This window comes from Amphiura filiformis, unplaced genomic scaffold (genome assembly GCF_039555335.1).
Source record: "Amphiura filiformis unplaced genomic scaffold, Afil_fr2py scaffold_35, whole genome shotgun sequence".
Classification (NCBI taxonomy): domain Eukaryota; kingdom Metazoa; phylum Echinodermata; class Ophiuroidea; order Amphilepidida; family Amphiuridae; genus Amphiura; species Amphiura filiformis.
The window spans coordinates 1,055,725-1,079,379 of record NW_027305499.1 but is presented as its reverse complement, the minus strand read 5'-3'; the positions used below and the strand labels follow the sequence as shown (position 1 = coordinate 1,079,379).

Sequence of the window (23,655 nt, the reverse complement as noted above, 5' to 3'; positions counted from 1 at the left end):
GAAAGTAATAGATTATTTTTTGTCTTCTTCAATACAATCAAGTGCAAATTTCCCAGGGACACTTGTTCATATTTCGCGCCCTCTGTTCAATAAAACCGGTCATATGAAGTTCACCATGTGATATTTTATTTGTATAGTTTCCAACCTATTTCGAATCCCCTCCTCCCCCACCAACCAATGTTGGAGCAAAAATACCCGGCAAAAATATAGGCCATTTAAAAAATGAGGCGTTTGGTATACAACATTGAATAAGGGGTGCGGGGAGGATCATTGAACTATGAAAGTGTCCCAGCAAATTTGCACTTGATTGTAGCTGGTTACGCTCCCTCCACATGTGGAGGGAGCGTAACCAAACTGGCAGCGTAGGAGACTAACTCTGAGGCCGCACTCGCTGTCCTAATCCAAATAGTGCGAGATGTTTCGACTGATAGAGGTGAAGTTTATGATGTTGTTTCTTTGCAAATTCCCAATGTTTTTCGCGTCCAAATGTATTGGGAACTTTCATAATGATTGCATATTATCATTTTGGAAGAAAAAAAGAAAAATCTAAAAATTTAAAAAGATCGTACATTAAGGCTTTAACGTTAGCTGCTGCCTTTGTGATTTTTGTAATTTGAAAGGGAAAAAGTTCAATCGTCCACCTCATCGGCGGCGGAACCGGGGGGGGCAGGGGGCCAGTGGCCCCTCCACTTTTTTGACCGGGGGCCCCATAACTGCCCCCACTTTCAAAATCGTTCCGCCGTCGCTGGTCCACCTTTCGACCCGTTAATGGTTAAAGTAGTGGTTAATTTTTAGTGTTTTTTTTTTCAATATTAGGCCTAAAGTAATCAAATGAGCTCAAGCGATGGTTGAATTTGGTGCTTTATTGAAATGTTTTGGTGCTACGGGGAGAAAAGCTATCAGCTCCTTTATCAGTAAGATGAGGTTAACAATGTACAACCCCGGTCTCGGCTGTGCTTTCAAGTAAAAAAGGAAACACCGGAAGGTCACCCACACAATGGCTCTAACAATTGAATACATGAATACAAAATTAACCCACCCCAGTCCATGGGAAGTGATTTGGAGAGAAAAACATGTGTATCATTTTAATTCCTTAAGTTAGATTTACCTGGTCAATATGGTAAGTTTTACGTGCAAATGAGTGGATTAAACTGTATAAAGTATAACGATTAGCATTTCAGGGACTTTGTAGGGTTCATTTTAAATTTTGGACTTGGGTGGTTTTTTGAATCATATACAAAGACAACAACGTTGAAATGAGATTACCACTAGCATGACTAGTAAGATAATACAAAATAAAGCACACAGGTATGTATAATGTTGATAAGCATTCTGCCATGTAATATAAACCACACACGTTCCTTTATTAAACCGATTTTTTTTTTTTCAAAAGTCACTCTCCAGCAATGAATGTGTTACAAGTGGACTTTTATACATACCGGATTTCAATCAATGTGTTACAAGACTCAAATCACGGAATTGGGTGATTCTTTCATACATGCCATTTCTCACATGCTCAATAGACACATGATGAATTTGAGTTGTTCTTTCATACATATGACAGGCCTATGTATAGCAACAACTTAACATGCTTAACTCAATTTGGCCAAAGTATGGACTTGGGTGGCTTTTGTATTCAAATATTCAATTGCTCGAACAATTACTCGGTGTTAATGTCCTGGTGTTACGCTTGTAATGCAACTAAACATTTACCAAAAAGTAATTAACCCCCCTCCCTTGATGGAAGACCATTACTCAAAGATGGTTAGTTGGGATATGCATTCGAAGCAGAATTTATTTCTGCGCATTATGACATCTCATGTGTTGAATGACCCCAATATTGATATCACAGCGTACACTTAAAGGAAGTGTCCGGTAATCACAACATTAAGCCTTATATGTTAGAAAAATAATTATCAAGCACGAATCACATGGTTTTATTTCAAACAAACTCATATTAACCATAAAACGAATAAAACAGCCATCTCTCAACACGCGATATTCAAAATTCCCGCGCCGAAATTGTCTAGAGCAGTGACGTCCCAATAGGTCAATGAAGCCTGTCGACAAATGAGCACAAATAACCATGACGTCACTGCTCTAGAACATTTCGGCGCGGGAATTTTGAATATCGCGTGTTGAGAGACGGCTGTTTTGATTAGTTTTTATGGTTAATATGAGTTTGATTGAAATAAAACCATGTGATTCGTGCTTGATAATTATTTTTCTAACATATAAGACCTAATGTTGTGATTGCCGGACACTTCCTTTAAATAACAGTAACCCAAATTAGAAAGTTGCAGCAAAATCCGATTGGCCTTAGTGACTGAGTGTATTCAGTGGTTATGTAAGGAAATGTGTTCGCATCTCCTTGGATTATTCCTTTTGTTTCATGAATTTGGAGGAGGTCAGAACATATGTGACCGTACAGCTCGAATGAGCCGTAAATTCCCTAAATTGTATTCTGAGTTACAGTGTAAAATGTGCATGCAGGTCGTATTCATCGGCATCTCTAGCTTGCGCGACATATATCTCATTTTGATAGTCAAACACCAATTTTGACAGTAGTTTTTGGTAGTTCACAGCACACAGCATCTTGCGAATGGTAGTGAGTAGGGTGCATCAGATGCCCCTCATGTCAATGGATTCATCTGTCCCTAGTCTTAAAATGTTCCTATTGTCACAAAACTAACATGTGCCAAGTTTGAATTAATTCGGAGGTCGTCCTGAGGGGCCACCGAGAGCCTAAAGTTACAATGTGTGTTCCTATGTAGTAAAGTTCGTTGACCCCTCTACAATTCCAATTAGAAGCCGATCGAACAAATTAAAGTAGCTGCCATATCAAAACCGTTTGGATTTAGAAGCTCAAATCTTGGGAGCTAAGCGTACTGATAATCATCTTTGAATCTGTGATGAAAATCCATCTCCAAAGAAATGACCGTGTGTGTTTTATTGTCAAAAGCGCCCCCACAGTCCATATTCTTGGGAAAATCTATAATTTCTGTCTTAACCAAGTGCTATAATACTTTATTTCACACTGAAAGTTGTTAATATGTATTATATATTGATCTAAAGTTCAGAAAATCTGCTTTGTAAAAGTGTAATGACAACCAGGACATCAACATTTGTAAAATTTGAGGTAAAAATTACCACAAAATGCCTATTTCACTGAAATTTTGTATCGAGGGCGCTTGTGCCAATTCCACACATGCTCATTTTGTTGGTGATTAATTTTTATCACCGATTCTAAGATGATTATCAGTACTATAAGCCCAAAAGATTTGAGCTTCTAAGTCCTAACGGTTTTGATATGGCAGCTACTTTAAATTGTTCGATCGGCTTCTAATTGGAATTGTACAGGGGTCAACGAACTTTACTACATAGGAGCACACATTGTAACTTTAGGCTCTCGGTGGCCCCCCAGGACGACCTCCGAATTAATTCAAACTTGGCACATGTTAGTTTTGTGACAATAGGAACATTTTAAGACTAGGGACAGATGAATCCATTGACATGAGGGGCATCTGATGCACCCTAGTAGTAGTATAGTGCCTTAGGGTCGAAATCGTTACACGAGTGACAAAAGTGCCAAATTTGGTACACAGGTTTGTATGACCCTAAAGTTCATGAAAAGAAGCGGCTCCAAAAATATGGACTTTATTTTGGCCTTTTTTGAGCTAAAAACCCAATTTTTGGTCAAAAATACAACTTTTTGCTCTTAATGTATCTAACCTATAGTCTAGGGGTGGGCACTGACCCAAATTTTTTCAGGAAGCAGTTTTTCTATGGCCAAATTTCATCAGGAAAAAGAATCTGTCAAAAAAATTTCACCAGATGAAGTCTTCGGTCGGGTTTGGGCGAAAATTCAAAATGGCCGCCAAAATAGGTGTTTTTTTAGGGATTTTACCACTATTAGTATAGTTTTAGTCCAAAAGCACCAAGTAATATGTCTTTCTATATGTTTTTGAGGCCGCTTATTCCATATCTGCCATTAATATAATGGCCATATGAATATCTAGATGGCTAAAATTCAAAATGGCCGCCAAAATAGGTGTTTTTTCAAGATTTTGCCACTTTTTGTATAGGTTTAGGCCAAAATCACCAAGTAATATGTCTTCCTATTTGTTTTTGAGGCTGCTAATTCCAAATCTACCATTTCTATAATGGCCAAATGAATATTAGGTTAGATAATGGTAACAATTCAAAATGGCCGCCAAAATCACCTTTTTAAAAAAGACTTTCTGCGGACAGTGAGCCATTTATATTGATATATTGAGTAATGTGTCTTTTTAGGTGTTTTAATTTCGTATATTATGAATCTTTTCTCTATTAAAAGGGCATTTCGTGATACACAGCCTCATCCTACCACTTTTCTAAAAAAAAATTGAGATTTTTATATCACTGGAAACCTCTGGCTACATAATGTTTATGTACAAAATATTTCTTGCAGATTAATTCGTTTAGCAAAGATATCGTGAAATTTGAATTTCGTTCTGGTGCACCAGAACGAAATTACAACGCATTGTCTATGGAGCAGTGTAATACACATAATCATGCATAACTCGCGAACGCAAAATCGGAATCAACTGAAATTTTGGGAATAGGTTTTTTCGTGGATATCTAATGAAAATGACATAAATAGAGGATGCTAGGATCACGAAATACTCCTTTAAGCGATATGATTAATAGTGGCAATAATCACCGCAATAATCAATGTACCGCACCAAGGCATTTGTTTTTTATATTATTGGTAGGCACGACTGTATATGGTGTCAATTGTGTCATTTCAGCTTCATAACAGCTCACCATATAACAGCGGAAAAGCAAATATGAAGCCATAATATCGCTAAAGTGTTGCTGGATCACCGGGTAGTTCAGCTCTACAGCGAGGAATGCATGGTTAAGTCTTTCGCTAATCTAAGAAATGGATCCTTTGTGATCGGTAGAATGATATTTCAGTGTCTAAGGGCTAAAGAAGACAATGAACAATAGAAGCAAATGGTGCCAGCCAAATTGAGGCAAGTGAAATGACAGAGGACTGGATCAAGAAGAGTGTCTGATGACAACATAATCTCTGGGCAAAAGAATCCTCGCTGACTATGACCAATTCAAATCTCTAATCAAAAATCTGAAGATTGGTTTGATAAAGTCAGGCGATTCAATTGGGATGAACGAAAATACTTAGGACATACATGCAAAAACAGATACCTACTAAAAGAAACAGAAGCAGAATTTGATGTCAAAAATGACTACAGAGGACGAAATCTACATGGAAAATTGCATCGGGGAATACTTTTTACAAAGCTACTTTCAATGCTACTGTTTCCAACTCATGGATCCGAAAGAATAAACAAGGAGCATCCAAAACCGAATCGGCTGAAAGGGCTAGAGAAAAATGTGAGAATCGGAAAGAGAGAGACAGAGAGAGAGAGGAAGGTGTTGTTAAGAGACTGCAGATGTAAGCCTTGAATTTTCGATAAAGTGTCACTTGGAAAATCAACATTTTCTTGTTCCCAACTCCTGACCAAAGACAATGTTTACTGTGTGAAATATGATGCCTGCTAGATCATCCAGACTGACTTCATAGTCTGGTAGGCATGACCATCTATCTGGATTTGATTTACCATTTGAAGCTTAACAGAGCTCGGAGTACTTAATGGCATGCTTCTTGTAGTCTAATTGAATATATGAATACAAAAGCCACCCAAGTCCATACTTAAGCCAACTTGAGTTAAGCATGGGAAAGTGTTGCTATACATAGGCCTGTCATATGTATGAAAGAACAACTCAAATTCATCCTCTGTGTCTATTGAGCATGTGAAAAATAGCATGTATGAAAGAATCACCCAATTCCATGATTTGAGTCTTGTAACACATTGATTAAAATCCAGTATGTATAAAAGTCCACTTGTAACACATTCATTGCTAGAGAGTGACTTTTGAAAAAAAAAATGGGTTTAATAAAGGAAAGTGTGTGGTTTATATTACATGGCAGAATGCTTATCAACATTTTACATACCTGTGCGCTTTATTTTGTATTATCTTACTAGTGGTAATCTCATTCTAACATTGTTGTCTTTGTATATGATTCAAAAACCACCCAAGTCCAAAATTTAAAATGAACCCCACGAAGTCCCTGAAATGCTAATCGTCATACCTAATGTAATACAGGTTAATCCACTCATTTGCACGTAAAACTTACTATATTGACCAGGTAAATCTAACTGAAGGAATTAAAATGATACACAGGTTTTTCTCTCAAAATAACTTCCCATGGACTTGGGTGGCTTTTGTATTCATGTATTCAATTGCTAGTGTATAGGCATTCAAAGTGCTCAACTCTGACAAAATATTGAAGTCAGGGTATACCAACTTGTTTATTGGATTCAAGGCATCCTGCATCTGCAGGCTCTTAGCAACACTTTCTTCTTGAATCAGTCCTCTGTTAGTTCACTTGTTACAATTTGGCTGACATTATTTGTGAATATTGCATGGCTACTGTCTCTTTGACACTGAAATATCACTCTACCGATCACAATTCAAGCATCCATTTCTTAAATAAGCGATAGACTTGAACTTGCATTCCTCATTGTAGGGCTGATCTACCCGCTGACCCAGCAAGACTTTAGCGATATTGTGGCTTCGTGTTTGTTTTTGAGCTGCTATGGTTAACCTGAAATTACACAATTGACATACAGTTGTGCGTACTAAAAAACCTTGGTGCAGTACATTTGTCATAATGGTGGCTCTTGTACCATTATAAATATATTATCAGATATTGCCACAATGATTAATCAAATTTGATTATTATCGAGTAGAGATTCATGGTCTGCGACATGAAAACACCTAAAATGACACATTTTTATTACTCAATATGGGTCCCTGTCAGCAAATTCTTTAAAAAAAGGTGATCTTGGCGGCCATTTTAAATTTTTGCCATATTTTGATCTAGATATTCATATGACCATTATATTAATGGCAGATATGGAATCAGCGGCGTCAAAAACATATGGAAAGACATATTACTTGGTGCTTTTGGCCTAAAACTATACAAAAAGTGGTATAATCTTGAAAAACACCTATTTTGGCGGCCATTTTGAATTTTAGCCATCTAGATATTCATATGGCCATTATATTAATGGCAGATTTGGAATCAGCGGCCTCAAAAACATATATAAAGACATATTACTTGGTGCATTTGGCCTAAAACTATACAGAAAGTGGCAAAATCTTGAAAAAACACCTATTTTGGCGGCCATTTTGAATTTTCGCCAAAACCCGACCTAAGACTTCATCTGGTGAAATATTTTTGACAGATTCTTTTTCCTGATACAATTTGGCCATAGAAAAACTGGTTCCTGTGTAAGTTTGCAGAAAAAAGTCCTTGTCAAATACATTAATATCAAAAAAGATGTATTTTTGACCAAAAATTGGGGTTTTTAGCCCAAAAATTGCCAAAATGAGGTCCATATTTTTGGAGCCGCTTATTTTCTTAAACTTTATGGTCATACAAACCTGTGTACCAAATTTGGCACTTTTGTCACTCGTGTAACGATTTTCGCCTTATTTGACCCTAAGGCACTATACTATAGTGAGCTTTGGCAAAAATTGCATTGGTCATTTTATAGCGAGTGTGTAGAAGATTTCAAATATCACAGATATACTTTTACATGTATAGGTCCTGTGGTTCTTGAGTTATATTGTAAAGAGGACTGAAACAACAACACTTTTGTAAAACGTACATAACTCATCAACAACAATAAATCAAGAAAGTTTTCGAAGTATACGATTTGTAGAATGAACTTTTGCAAAACATCAAAGGGTTATTTTTCAATAATATATTGATTTAGATAGTGAAAATCGATTTCTTTTTTGCTGATTCGACCAACAATACCTAGTCTACCCTTAATCACATATTGAAACATGACAAATTCAATATTTTCTGTGACCAACAAGGTCACACAAAAGGGTTACATCTGGTTGTAACACCTGTCAATTGTTGGTCAGAAAAATATTGAAATGTTTCTATTTGTCATGAAATGAATAATGACCACTGATGTAAATAAAGACAATTGTTACTGATTATCACATGTTTTGATCCCCTTCAAATAGATTTCCTTCAATGGATACTGGATAGAAGGCAATAGGATTTTGCTGCAACTTTCAAATCTTGGGTTACGTCCGTGTATAAAACGTTCGTGTAAACGTACGCTGTGACATCAATATTGGGACCATTGCAACAAATGAGGTGCCATAATGCGCAGAAATAAATTCTTCAAATGTCGGCCTATATCCCAAATTTGGCATAAGATAAACAGTTTTGGGGTATTTGTCTTGCATTACGTTTTGGTATATGTTTACATCGTCAAAAACAAGTTAATCATTCAAATATTAAGTGTATTTAAAAGGTACCCGATTTAACACCAACGTGTCAAAATTAATGAAAACTAAACATATTTATGTGAAACTTACATGTACCAATTCCGGCATAGTGAAGATAAGGTGCCAACATGTATAGCTTGCAGAATGCTAAAACTAGAAAAACCATATATTGTGTTCAGTGCGTCGTCGTAGCTGTCACACTGTAAAATGTTACAATGCTAACGTGTCGCGTCCTTTTAAGTCGAATTGCATGAGTTGATATTGCGTGAGCCCCGGATCAATGTAGTTAATGCAATATTTCTGCATAGGGAGCGACAAAGCATTCTATCGGAACATCGATTTTAGGTGAATCATAAAATAGCAATACTAGCATGATTAGCGGTTTTGATAAAGCAAAAACGCGTAACAGCGGGCATAGAGCAGTATGGCGATATTCCACTATGGGGATGAGGTTATAACTTTTTTGTTTATAAGATAATAAACGGAACATTCATTCATTCATTCATTCATTCATTTATGGTTTATTAACACAATGCATTGTAGCCCGCAGGCTAAATTACAGCAACGTTTACATTAAAAGACATAAATATACACAATAAAGAATTATGACAAAATGCAAGTGAACAACAAAATGAATAAACAAAATATTGCAGCAAACCCTATAGCACAAACCATACGAAAGTAAAACAAGTTTAAATAATCCACCCCAAGAAATCCAACCCAGACTACTCACAAGCACACAACATTTGCACAGCACAAACCACTTAAAGCACACTGGAAGGACACATAACCACTCACAACAGTTGCACGTACACCCACACCACTCAGCATGACACTACTGTCTGTTCAATTAGCTTAGATTCTTGAATTTTTAAGATATTTGAAAAAATAAGAAATTGTGGTCAAAGTCATCAAAGAAAAGTGTTAGCACAGTCTTAGACCTAACGTGATTTATACTTTTCAAATTCTAAAGTTCAATTTAAAACCCCATTTCTTTTTAATTTTGGTCTTTTCCCGCGATATTTTTATAAAAAGCCGTAGAACGTCGGGTACCATAAACTTTTTGGAATCAATCCATTTAGAGCAATGGGGACGAATGTCACAATGCGCAGAGATGGTATTTATTTGACCATCCGCATCAGGAAGTATAATTGTCCAGCAAAATATTTGCCAGTATACCTAATTTATGTTGAAACCCTACTGTCGAAACATTACGTTATTATTTATGGGAACTAAGGTTTTCTAAAATAGGCCCAGCTTATATAAATACATTCCTTGTGTGTTTATTTATCTATTTATTTATTTATTTATTTATTTATTTATTTATTTATTTATTTATTGTGCGAATGGGTCTGAGAATGGGTCTGAGAAGGTGTAGGCCCATAGGCCTATTATAAAACTACACATTTATTTTCAATTTGTTATTTCGTTTTGTTTGTTGAATACAAACTGAAAAAAAACTGTGAAACAAAAGAACTTTTATACAAGAAAATATTATTTAAAACAATCAGGTTACAGAAAACATTTCTTGTAAAGTTACTTTATCTGAAAATGTCAAGCGAATGCTGATATTCTTGGGAAGGAATGGTGGTATTAAACAAAACTCAATTTACATTGTAAACCAGTTGAAATGAGAACGAAATCCATAATTTTAATGTCCTTGTTTAGGAAAAAATAATGCTCAGAATAATGTTATGCATAAAACGTACTCGCGCCATATAATTTCGTGTAACAAAAACCGGTGGACCACCATCACCTATAGAACCTATCCAATAACCGGAACGGTATAACAATTGAAATGGCAGCCTAAATAGGACAGATTGGTGGACAGATTGTTTTGCTCAATTGGATAGGGTCTATGCCCTGAGTTGAAAATGGACCGTCCCACTCGATTTGTAAAAAGGTCGCGAACCCTTTCGGTGGACCCAAGTAACTGCCCAAAATGAGGCAAAATTGAAAAGAAATGGGGTTTTAAATTGAACTTGGGAATTTGAAAAGTATAAATCACGTTAGGTCTAAGGCTGTGCTAACACTTTTCTTTGATGACTTTGGCCACAAGTTTTTATTTTTTCAAATATCTTAAAAATTCAAGAATCTAAGCTAATTGAACAGACAGTAGACACATCCTGAATTATACCACAATCAGAGTCCTCACACCAACAAAACTCACATATGATAACCTATTCTCCCACCCACCCCCATCCCCTATACTTTCAATACAACAATACAATAAAATTGTTTCAGGTCATTTGATAGGATAAAGCGGGCGACGAGGCTGCACAGTTATTGTATTCAGTTTTCAAAAAGAATATGATTATACAAATGGTATCAAACAAATTGAAAAGTGACGGTTATGAATGAGGTATTATGACTTCGCATCAGTTATTTTTCGGGTATTGTGAAAAATGTAAACATTTTTGCTTGGACCTCGGAATATCATTCGGGGCTGCGCTCCTCAGCATATCATCGGACCATTGTTATATAAATATAAATAGTCCAGAAACCATGTGTTTGATTACCATGATTACTGGTGGTCAAATTTTGACCATATGAGCCTGTAGTAGGTAGAGATTAGATTTTTGATTTGGAAGGCAAGTTCGTCATGTTTGTGGAGAAATTGGAAATTGTTATCTACATCTGCTAATCGTAAATACCGCAAGTACCCTAACCCTAAATCTAACCATATCCCTAACTTTCAGACTAGCGAACGCTTTTATTTTTTTCAGCCCAGTCCAAGGGGTCGCTTCTACGAAAAAAGGTTTTATAGTTTTCTAGTCAAAAAAAAAGGTTCACTTACAGTGGCGACGCAAATACCCCCAAATATTTTTCTTGCCCCCCCAGTTTGCCCCCCCAACTTTTGAGGCAAACCCCCCAAATTACGTAAATTTTCACTTTTTCGCTAAATTTTGCGCAAAATTGGTTGATTTTGCCCCCCTGAAATTCACTTTTTCCCCAATACCCCCCGAAAAAAATTCCAGGTGCCGCCACGGTTCACTTGTCCAAAACATAAAAGGGTTTGTTTGTTAGAAAGTTAGGGTAGGGGTTAGGGTTAGCATGGTTAGGGTTAGAGTCAGGTTTAAGGTTAGCAGAGAAAGGGTTAGAGTTAGGGTATCAGCAAACTTTTCTTAGTAGCGCACCTTAGGACTAGGGTGCCTATTGCCTTCCAGAAAGTGAGTCCAGTGGAATAACCAGTGGCACTATTTTTCCAAGTTACCATTGGGGGAGCAGGGGATATCCAGGTTAAATCAGGGATAAAATTACTCTGTTCTTTATCTTATTTTGAGCCTTTTATAAACGATATATTGTGCTTTAGACAATATCAGTTACATCAAATCGATGTTATTTGAGGTAAGGTTTACATGCACTTCATAATCAGCCGTGTAAAAATGCAGTAGTAGTAGATCTAATCAGAATGAAAGTATGAAAGAATACAATGGAAGTATTCAGTTGTAAGTCATCTAGCCACACCAAAGATATTATGTCTCCTACAAAATGACTCAGTCCAGACTGATCTTTTTTCCCTACCACAAAAAGAGGGCCTCACACATTCTGGCGCTATCAGTGGGACTCAGTTGTGGCACCAGGATTTTTTTTGCGGGGTGGGGCTTGGGAGGCAAAGCTGCAAAAACTGAAAATATTCGTAATTTGTGGGTTTTTACTAGGTGGCAACTGGGGAGAAAAAGTTTCGACTGGGGGTGGGGGCTTTTTGCCCCTCATGCCCCCCCCCCCGTTGCACCGCCATTAATTTTTCGATCATTCTGTTTAGAGTCACGCTTTAGCTGTGACCAGCAAGTTTTTAAAAATAAACGAATGAATGATAAAGAAGACTAAAAAATGTTACAGCTCCGTAAGCTATATTTATTCGTAACATTAAACCACTTCGACTTCATTTGTTCCATGATATTTTTGCCAAAAATTATCTAAAACTATGATGAATGGTATTAGTTTCAAATATTTAATATTTTGAAGACTAATATTTGTCAATAGTGACAGCAATGCTACAGTCAATCATTGACGAGAAACAAACATTTTCGTTTAATTTCACCCGGTACATTTCTTGTACACCAGGTATGGGATGGCATTGGTTCCTGGAGCAGATTTATTCCTCTTTCTCAGTATTGCTTCCTCAAGTTCTGCCATGGATGGCGGATCTTCCGACAGTTGGTGCCTTGGAGCTGCAGGTTTTGGAATGCCTCTCAAGGGATTGTATCGGTAATCTCGCTTTTTGTCTTGATAAGTTGTGCTGAAATACTTATTCGCTACATCTCTGGAGAAGCCTGGTGCTCCTTGCGATGCTTTGGGGTCAAAGAGCTTCTTAGCGTACTGGTGAGGGTTTTTATTAAACGCCTCCTGTGCATGTCGCTGACTTCTCTTTCCTTTCTCATTGAGCTCCATTTTCCTGATCTTGTTATGAAGTCTCATTGCTTTCAGGAACTCTTGCTTCACTTTCAGTATTTCATAGTCTGATTTGTTGTCTTTCATTGCTTTCTTGAGTTTCTTCTTAAGATCTTGTTTCATTTTGCGAAGTCTTTTCTGTTGGCGAGACTTTTGCACTTTCTTCTGGTCTTTTGCTTTGGGTGGTTGTTTGGCACCGTATTTTTCTTCTAGGAAGTTGTAAATAAAATTTTCTCTTTCTAGCTCTACTGTTGGGTCTTTGTAAATAGGGAGTGATTCCAATGCTTCTGACAGTTCACTATCTAACTCATTCCATGCCCTTTTGTCACCAGCTTTGGGTAGATTTAATCTTGGTTTAGATTCCATCTTGCCACAGACTTTCTTGATGTCCAGCTGGTCCTTCTTCTGATATAGGAAGTAATCATTCTTCAGGTTGGCTCTGTGGTTATACCTGTCCATTTCCTCGTCTTACGGAGTGCAGGCTTAGAGGCATTGCTCGAAGTTACTTTCGCCTGCGCTTTCCTACAATGGGCTTGATGTGCTGCCCGACTGCGGCTTGAGGGCCACTCTTTTGCACATGTTTCACAGGCATAGCAGCCATTCTGTTCCGACCTTGGGACTTCCCTCGGTCTAGTTTCATTTCCAATTTCATCATCGTTAAATCCGGCCGGTGAGCTGATCTTCCTCCCCTCTCGGACAGCTCTGGAGGTGATTTTCTGTATAGGACTTTTAGCGACATTATGAAACTGACTGGTTTAGGCTGCCAACCCGTATCCCAATCCCGGCTATTTACACGGCGTCCGCTGTCTTTCCAGCAGTCATTGGTACTTTCACCACAGTCATCCAGTCTTTCCTGGCTGTCACAGGTATCCACCTGAGGTTCTTTTGAGTGAAATTCCATAGCCGTAGAGTGGCTGCTTCCTGGCTTGATCTGCAATCGGCGTTTTTTAAGGACGTGTACAGATGAAGCAAGTTGTTGTTTGCTGTATCAAGCCCAGGTAGACATATTATAAATCCTGTTCCATCAATCTAACATTCTGCTGCACTGCCCCCGACTTGGGGCGGGCGGTGGTGGGTTGAGCGCTTTGTTCCCGGGAACCCTCCCTCTCCAGTGCAGCAACTGTTGACATCAGGGAAACATTCTGCTGCACTGCCCCCGACTTTAGCTTCTTCTCTAATTTTTTCACCACATATTCTTAGAAAGATATATATTTAGAATATGTATATTGGGATTAGCTGCTCTAAGGTCCCGAGATTTTAAGCTTTCACATTGGGCAGAGTTCTTTTTGGATCACCCTGTACATGCACACTACCCATTTGTTAATGCTTGTTACAAATGTAATGTGGGTTATAGAAAGGATTGTTTGATGAAACTTTCAATAACTTAAAAAGGATTAATGGAGTTTTCTGTGAATTTTTTTTAATATTAAAAAGGAATATTAGGGAACACGTTTTGTATTTTTTTTTTACAAAGAATGTGCCTTTTCCATACATGTTGGGATATCAGAAACAGGCCTTTTGCACTGATGCATACAATGAATAGAATGCCCCATTACATTAAGATACCGTACTGGCGTGGCTGGTTCCCGGAGGCTGGTTCACATTGAGTTTTTCATGGTGCCAGAATCATCCCTCATAAATTCTTATTTTCAGCTAAATATTTTGTGTAAAGTCTTCAATTAACTCATTTCCAAGTATGTGTAGAGTGTATTAAACCAATAGTTAGGAATAATCAGTGTATGACTAAAATCTTTTCAACTTTTAAGTGTCTTCTTTTCAGCATTAGCATGCGGTATTTTGTATGGAAAAGTGTTCATTAAGTTACACAGGTCCATTTCAATTAGCTTTAATTAAAATGATTCATTATGAGGCATCTTCAATGGAAACATGACACAGTGACAATGCATATTAGAACACAGTTTTATGATAAGTGCACTTGATGGAATATTTATTCATAGGCACACAATGTGTGCCACACATGTATCATCTTGAACACCATCAAAAGTAATATTATTGTACATCAAATAGATAACATTCATTTGTAAATTTCTTGTTTCCAAACTACCTTTAAACCAGTGTGGTCTGTGGGAGGTTTCACCCCTACAAAATAACATCATTCCTTCGACTCCCCTCAAATAAAGCGCCAAATGCCCCATACAAGGTTTTTGGTTTCAAATTTTCGACCCTCCCAATTGACAATTTCAGCCCCCAAATGAAAATTATTAAAGACCACACTGCTTTTGACATTGCTTTTTAGTATGGTACATGTAGGTAAATTAAAGCATTAAAAATCAATGTTCAGGTAAAATAAGTTTAGAAAGAAATACCTGAATAGTCTTCACAAATTTTAGCCCTTGAGTTGGAAATAAAATCATGTGAGATACTAATAGCTCTTCTGGGATTCTAGGAAGCTGTGTAAATCTTATCACCTTTTTATATTTTTAGTGTAAAAAGGAGTATGTGAACTCCATGATGTTAAATTAATTGACATTTACATTAAAGAATCAGATTTGTTTTCATTTATTTTTCACAGAAATGCTCAATGTTTTTTTTAATGTTATACGTTATAATCGAGGATAGATACCATTGACGACCCAGTATATGCGTGATGTTACGTACTACCCAAATTTTTTTTCTTTCTTTTAAAGGAGCATATAAAAATAACAGATGTGGAAATAGGAGTATAAACTGACCAATAGATACCAGTTGTAGTCCTACTGTATTATGGCATATTGGATGACCTAGGGGAAAGTTAGCCCATATTTGCAAGACTATCCTTGCCTTCCAGGTGAAACAAACCTACTCATGTTACCCTCTGGCCATGGGCTGGCCTGGTGTCAGATCTTACCCAGGGAAAGATGACATTCCAATATGCGCCTTTAAGTAACAACCAGGGGTGTGTTAATTCAAAATCAGTCTGGAGCAAGGTACCCTAGAGCAAATTGAGTTATTGAGGTCAAAGGTCACAGAAAGGGATAACATTTTAAAATGCATAAATCAAAGTATAAAATAGCAGAAATTTGTCTTCGGGTCCTTAGGAGTAAAAAGGTCAATGGTTATAATGAGATATATGTCAAAAGAGGTCAAAGGGTAAAACAAAATTGTACATGGGTAAAATTGTCAAAATTGCAATGAAAATGGTGTCAAATTATCCGTCTTGACAAAATGAAACACAAAATATATAATTAGCCATATCTACGGCAGGTGGTGGCGGATGCAATATCGCCATTTTTGACGTCGCCATTGGATTAACACATAATCATGAAATCTTCACAAACAATTCTAAATTTGTTATGTGGTGTCACAGCAAAATGATCTTACTCTAAAACCGTTGGGGTACGAAAATGTAACTCACTGTAAGGGAACAAACCAAAAGATCGATGACGTCCTATAAACGAAACTAGTTTCGTTTAGGGGGGAGGGGGTAAAAATACTCGATTACGTTTGTACAAAAACATCGGTCTGAAGAATGTGTCATTATAATTATTATGTCAACATTTTCAACATTTCATTATTACGTTTCTGGCAGGGAGGGAGGGGGTCGGCTGAGAAACGAAACTAGTTACGTTTATAGGACGTCATCGATCTTTTGGTTTGTTCCCTAAGTAGGCTATGTTGTTTTTCAATTTATAACTGCTAACCGTATATTTTGAATGGGGCTGTCAGCCTTGTATTTTCGCCAGCCTCGAACGTCACGTGTCGCGTGTCCTATACCGCCTGATCTACGGAGTCTAGATTTTATGATATGACCTCTGAACTGTCAAGGTTATATATATTGCGTAGGATATATGTGAGGATATATAGAGTTGTTGAACTCGGACCTATGATTCTAAAATAAGGTGACTTCTCATAAGTGTTTGAATCATTTAAATTCAAATATCGCTTCAGGGATTTATATATCCTGGTTAAAATTATATTTTCTTTGAATGAATATGAAACTTAGAATATTTACTAAATTGATTTTTTTAACATTAACCACCAGTAAAATCAGTTTATATATATTACACTATTTGTTGCAATGTCTGCAAAATAAGTTACAAAATAAAACAAGTTGACAATGGTTCAAAATATTAACGCAAATTCAGGATGCTCCAAGTTTAATTTCTTATATAAGGGCCAAATTATCTGAAGCCATTATATCATTGTTTTACGCTTATTAAAAATTATAATGAAATTTTAAAGTACATTACTTACATTACTAATGTTTATACTAAGTCACATGTATGAATGTAAATATTCAATTTAAGAGAAATCAATTATGATTTACTGTTTAAAAGAGCTTTATTATGTACACCTACTGATTCAGACTTCTTTTGTTTATAAACACCGTTTTGCTCAAGTTTTACACATACATAACCTATAAACTGTTATAAATCTTATATGCTGGCCTGTGAAGAAAATGAAATTAATATTTTAATAAGGCCATATTGAAGTGAACAAAGCCTCCCATAGTCCCATTTTGAGCTATTTTTACAACACCAAAGTATCACCAAATTCTACTCTCAAAACATATATGGTCAATACACATGAAGAAAATTCTGAAAGATTCTGACATTTGAATTAGTTTTTCAATAAGCATTGATAAGAAGGCTACTTTAATCATGCAAATTCAAATATCAATATATGTGACACGATCTCATCCAATCAAATCTAAGGGGCAATTATCAAATCGCATACGAAAATATGGAGCAAAAACAATTTAATACATAAGCAAATTTACATTGTATTATAAGCTCATAACTTTGCAACCAAGTATGCTAGGGATGTATAGTTTTCAACAACGCTCGGTTACTGTGCTAATTGAGGATAACTTAATTTTCAAAATTGATTATTTTGGTCTGTTTGGATCAGGTCGTGTCACATCACTCTTTGATATTGTCATGTGTACATATTCTTCGCAGGAATAGGCAGTTGAGAATGATTACTAAGTTGATGCCTAAAATCGGTTTGTTTTTTAAAGTTTACAATATTTTTGTATTGCAATATTTGTTATAACGTGATTACTTGAGTATACAGAAAGTACAAAACAAATTAAAATTTAAGGGGGCAAGCAGGGCCACTCTAAGTGTGAAATGTTACTGTTAGGCATTGTTTTGTATTTTTTCTTTAAAGACCAAAATTTTCAGTTCTGTATATTTAGAATATAATTATGCAATTTCCATCGATTTAGAAATTTAAGGCAAGTTGTTCATGGTGGACGAAAAAAAATTGACATGGAAAATAAAATTTTGCGCTTTTATCAAAAACTGCGCATTTTGTCAGAAATCTGCTGTGCTAGTTAACTTCCTTGCTTCATTTCCTTTCTGCAAATGTATACTTTTATTTAAAAAACAATCTCTGAATTTCCGACTAGAGCCCGGACTTAGAGTGACCCTGCCCGCCCCATTAATAACCCAACTACCACAAAACGTTTTGTGGGTTTATATAAAGGGTGTAAAACATTTGAATAACATTCAGAAAACTTTTTTGAAAAATTGCTGCTAACATAATATTATTAAGCGGTGACAAAATATTTTGCACAAATGTTACCAAATATTTAGCGATAACATTTTTGCCATTTTAAAAATGACCTTACTTTTTATAACCTGACATTTAAATGTTATTAAAACGTTTTAAACCAAAACCATAACACGTTTATAATAAATTTAAAACGTTTTAAAAACATTTTTATGCGGAATGCTCAATTACAAGATATTTTTCCCTGATCGGTCAATAATGTTATTTACGTAATATGCATGACTTATACAATAAAAAGGATGTACAATTGCCACACAATTTACATTTTAGACAGTACAACAGTACAGCTTTACTAATTGTTCCCACATTTTAATTTCATCATATGTATACATCCCTCATGGTTTATAATGCATCGCATAAACTCATACTATTATTTTCCTTGTTCCTGTCATTAGGTGCCACTGCCTTAACAGAATTATCACAACTTGAATTCCCTCCTGAGGTTAGTATCTGTCATTGAGGTGACCAGATCACCAGGCTGTCGTTATAGGTTGAGGCAGTATTATAACACAGACGGGTCAATGAGTTACATAAAACGACTTCGTCTGGTGTTTAGTTCCAAGAGGGTGATTTGTGTCTGAGGCAGTTATTGTGGTCAAATGTTGACAGCTCACTACAAAAGCTATCACCGTCGATTATAATTAAAGACAGAGATAAATGCAATTTATCGCGTCTGATGTCACTGTCAATTACGATCCTTGATTGGTTTACACAGGTTAATCAGCGCGTAAAAGGAAGACCGATCTATCTGGTGCTGATCGGAGAAAAGGAATAGCAGCAAATGGCGAAAAAGTTCGTACTTTTACAGGACAAAAAGCAGCTTTTCCAGGGATTGTGAACATGGTGCCTTCACCAAAGAAAGTTTCTTACTATAAAGCCCTAACTTTTGAGATGGTTTGCATGTCGAAAGGTGCAAAATCAACAATAAGGCGCCCGGTTATAAATCCGCGTTCAGCAAGTCATCATCACGACACTTGTAAACAAACCGTGCTCGAGTTTGATTGACAGGTGACGTCAGACGCGATAAATTGTCTTTATCTTTGTCTTTCATTATAGGTTGAATAAAAATTCCCTTTAAAAGGGAAAGCCAGCCTCAATGTAGAAGAGGTCTTGTAATTAGTTTTGGTCAATGTGAAAGGCATTTTTAGGATCACGGCTTACTACATCCATGTTACATGACAGTCCACCAAACCATCAACGGTGAGAAGATGTACACTGAAACTGCAGAAAACATTAACTCCTAATCTCCTGTCAACTCTTTAATTCATTATTGTTCATTATTATTAATTCATTATTGTTCTCTAAATTGTTCTGTTCTGGTTTTATTTGTCTTTTCAGCTTTTTACACACGATATTTCAATTTTCAATTTTTTAATACCATAACTTACGAACTCAATTTCTTCGCTTAGGAATGTCCGATTTTATTGGGGAAAACGGCGTTGTGGAGCAAAATAGCTCTTTATGTGAAAGCCTCCAAATTTATAAGCTGTCCAAAAGATGTCTGTTTTTGACATGATACGCCACATTTCTTAAAGACCCATTCAGTGATCCGAGTGCAAGAGTAAAAAAATTAAAATTGTTTATAAATTGCTTAAAAGAGAAGGATAGGCCTAAGTCATTCAAATTGTCATTTGGTATTTTGATACTGTCAGTATCTAAAAATACAGATTCGTGTAAAATGTCTTATTTTGTCTTAAATAGGCCTACACGGCTTTTGGCTGAACCATTCGCAGACTTAGCACATCTATGTAATAACAAAGGTACGGTACCAAAATTTTGATGATTTTTACGATCGTCCGGATGAGCAAATCACTGAATGGGCCTTTAATATTAATAATAGATAAGCTGCCTTTAAAAATATAAATTGCTTAAAAGAGAAGGATAGGCCTAAGTCATTCAAATTGTCATTTGGTATTTTTGAAATGCCAAATTTGGCAAAAAATGAAGAAAAACAGCAGTACTGACGAAGTTCAAGCCCCGCCATTCAAATACTTAGAAGCTAATTTTAGATACTGTCAGTATCTAAAAATACAGATTCGTGTAAAATGTCTTATTTTGTCTTAAATAGGCCTACACGGCTTTTGGCTGAACCATTCGCAGACTTAGCACATCTATGTAATAACAAAGGTACGGTACCAAAATTTTGATGATTTTTACGATCGTCCGGATGAGCAAATCACTGAATGGGCCTTTAATATTAATAATAGATAAGCTGCCTTTAAAAATATTATTGACAATGTTGAGAGTAGGAATTACCTTGAAAAATGTCTCAAAAATACAACATGCCAGTTATATTCCGGTCTGAAACGATCAGACAATATTTTAAACATTAATAACATCATAAACCCAAATCGTGAAAAAATCACCCCGGGTAGATTTTTGGCTATTTCTCCATTTACGATCCTGCCCAAAAGTGTCTGCTTTCGATATACCACGTCACAAATACTACACTGCACTGACTGCAGGTTTTAGTTAAAAGGGCATTTCGTGATCCACAGCATCATCCCTAACTTTTCTCAAAAAAGTTGAGATTTTTATATCACTGGAAACCTCTGGCTACATAATGTTTATGTACAAAATATTTCTTGCAGATTAATTCGTTAGCAAAGTAATCGTGAAATTTGAATTTCGTTCTGGTATACCAGAACAAAATTGCAACACATTGTGTACACATAACCATGCATAACTCGTAAAGGCAAAATCGGAATCAACTGAAATTTGTTAGAATAAGCTTTTTTTGTGGATATCTACTGAAAAATGTCATAAAAAGAGGATCACGAAATACTCCTTAAATTCGCCATATAACATAATATAAACTCACCTTACATGTACATTTTTTATTTTAAAATAATTTGATATTAATTCGCAATGTATAGTTTACTATATGATAGATGGTGGCAAGAACATTTATAAAGGACTGATTACTCACTGCAATCTTCACTCTTGTGTGTTTTGACTGTAAGTTTATGAATCAAATAAAAAGATAGAAAGTAGCTTCACTTACGTTATGTGTCATTTTATTTATAACATAGAAGTTATTAAATTAATAAAGTAAGACAATTTATTTATCTATAAGTGCATGTCAAATGGGTACATTGTTCAATACTATAGGCCTACATGCATAAATTATGCCCATATTATAGCTAGGCCCTAAAAACTTTATTTTGCATCGGATTTTTCCCGTTGAAAAGGCAAAACTGATGTTCATGATAGCAACTATTTCATCAATAGCATTTTGAGTCATTTTTATCCATAAAACGACACAGGATAGGATAGATAATTACTTTGACATCAATATGGTCCATATGATGAAGATTTTGATTCTTAGATCTGTTATCAACATGATATCACCACATCTGTGATATCACGCTGTTCAGTGGTCAAGGACCCCGGGTCAAAGACACTGAAATGACATACTTTTCTTCTGCTGACCATATGATGCTGTATATTAACTATTATTGTTACATTTTAGGCCTATACCTAAAACTTTTAAAGTCATATTAATTCAAACATAACTTTGGTAATACTCACTCGTTTTCGTTCGTTGAAACGGCAAAACATACTTACTTTTCCTAACAAATCGAATTAAAATATTTAAAAAAATTTAACCACAAAAAGTAAAAAAAAAATCATTCCAATACCACTAAAATATAATCTCTTGAGTAAACTGACCCCAAACCTGAAACAGATCCAGCCCCGAATGGGCTGGCGAAAAGAAGGTGAGACATGATCAATTCTTTCAAGACAGTGACACCTAAGGTTACATCTCTATTTCATCACACAATACTGTGCAGTGTGCATCCTACAATAATTTATGATGTACCTCACCAAACTCACATTGCCTCAACATGTATATACTTTTAATGCTCAACTTATATACGTTGAGTGCTTTGCTTTATATTTGGCACTGCTTAATATTCTACCCGTTCAGTCAACAACCACTCCCCAAAGGGTAATATTTAATAATGAACCATCCTTATGTACAAAGTTCATTTTAAACATGATTGAAGCACGATTATATACATGTACAGAACATGACACTTTTAGATTTATTTAGTTTGTTGTATTCTCTTGTTCTTTGAAAATCTTCATGTCATTCATCTTCAATTTATTGGGCAAAACCCAAAATAGGGATTAAAATGCCTAAATATATGTGAATGTTGATACGTCATGACGGTATCACTTCATACATGTTTGAAAACAATAGAACTGTGGAGAAACTGTTTATAAAACTTTTTGTGTTCAAAACTGGAATTTCTAGAATTTAACAAATTGTTTCCCGATTTTCAAAATAATGATCGGTCTGTAGAGGACAAGGAAATATTTTGTTTCTTCTCCTTAAGGGCTGGGGTATGAACGTTTGGACAGTATTTATTTTGGGACATCAGAGCACATCAGACATATCGAATTGCATTCTGAATACGAAGAATGTCATTCTGATATCAAATAATTTTGATTTTTGAAATGCGCAATTTAATACACATTTTATGGCAAATCATTAAAATTGATATTTTTGATATTTAACAGTACTTGAAGTAAACTTTATAAATCTGATGATTTATACTTAAAGTGTATGTAGGTGGGATGAAAAGCCGACGATCAATTGAAAATTTTGACCTTTCGTATTGAAGATATGGAATTTTTTTCCCAAAACACCACAAAAAAAAAGGTCTTTTTGGGAAAAAAATCCATATCTTCAATATGAAAGGTCAACATTTTCTAATTGACCGTCGGCTTTTCTCTCCTGCTACATACACTTTAAGAATATATCATTAGATTTATATAATTTACTTCGAGGACTGTTATATATCAAAATTTGAAAAATATCAAATTTTTATAATTTGTCATAAAATTTGTATTGTATTGTGATTTTCAAAAAATGAAAATTATTTGATATCAGAAAGACATGCTTCGTATTCAGAATGTAATTCGATAGGTCTGAGGTGCTCTCATGTCCTACAAAAAATACTGTCGAAACGCAATAAACGCTCATTTTAGATCCCTTAATATAATGACGACTGCACAATGCAAAAGGCTATACAAAATGTTCAAATTATTTGTAATCTTACAATTTTCCTTGTTCCTATTATATATACATATACATGTGCTTTATTTTGTAATTAGCACTGCTAAGTAGGTTACCATGTGCAGAAATGAAAATAAATGAAATGAAAATACAAGTAGATAATAAATTTGCTCAAAGACAAAATTGGGTATTTTAGTCATGATTATGTATTAAGTTAGACTATGATTATTTATGTACAGTAACAGATCTATATAATCACAGGATTTTCAGGATCTTTTTGTATTCTCATGCCCCTATGACATTTCTATGTGATAGCAAAGATATAAAATATCTTT

General features: G+C 35.6%; 1 protein-coding gene across 1 annotated transcript in view; it reads left to right on the top strand.

Annotated features, from left to right (window-relative positions):
• Window positions 1-23,655, top strand: part of LOC140143986 (D-beta-hydroxybutyrate dehydrogenase, mitochondrial-like) — a 109,461-nt gene that overhangs the window by 43,061 nt on the left and 42,745 nt on the right. The gene's annotated exons all lie outside the window — the stretch shown is intronic.